This window comes from Cucurbita maxima, unplaced genomic scaffold, assembly GCF_002738345.1.
Source record: "Cucurbita maxima cultivar Rimu unplaced genomic scaffold, Cmax_1.0 Cma_Scf00119, whole genome shotgun sequence".
NCBI lineage: Eukaryota > Viridiplantae > Streptophyta > Magnoliopsida > Cucurbitales > Cucurbitaceae > Cucurbita > Cucurbita maxima.
The window spans coordinates 30,746-31,218 of record NW_019272135.1 but is presented as its reverse complement, the minus strand read 5'-3'; the positions used below and the strand labels follow the sequence as shown (position 1 = coordinate 31,218).

Genomic DNA, 473 nt, shown 5'->3' with positions numbered 1-473 from the left:
AATTTTGCTCCAATTGTCAAACCAGCTCGTCTATGGGAAAGAGTCCTTTTGAAATTGAAAGTGGACGACAACCGGCCTTACCCCATATTATTGATCATCCTTATGGTGGGAAAAACCCTCAAGCTCATAACTTCACAAGAGAATGGAAGCAGACAACAGATATAGCCCGGGCATATTTAGAGAAGGCTTCCAAGCATATGAAAAAGTGGGCAGACAAGAAGCGTCGCCCCCTTCAATTCCGAGCAGGAGATCAAGTCCTCATCAAGCTAAAATCAGAAAAGATCAGATTTCGCAGCTGAAAGAACCAGAGACTAGTTAGAAAATATGAAGGCCCGGTTGAAGTCCTTAAAAAGATCGGGACTACCTCCTACCGAGTTGCACTACCCGCATGGATGAAAATCCACATAATAATTCATGTGAGCAACTTGAAGCCATACCACCCTGACCCAGACGACGACCAACAAAATGAAATC

General features: G+C 44.0%; 1 long non-coding RNA gene across 1 annotated transcript in view; it reads left to right on the top strand.

Annotated features, from left to right (window-relative positions):
• The first annotated feature begins 67 nt into the window (after positions 1-67).
• LOC111473408 overlaps positions 68-473 on the top strand; it is a 17,062-nt gene continuing 16,656 nt past the window's right edge. Inside the window, exon 1 of the long non-coding RNA XR_002715677.1 lies at positions 68-105. This is a non-coding gene — a long non-coding RNA (uncharacterized LOC111473408). The remainder of the gene's footprint in view (positions 106-473) is intronic.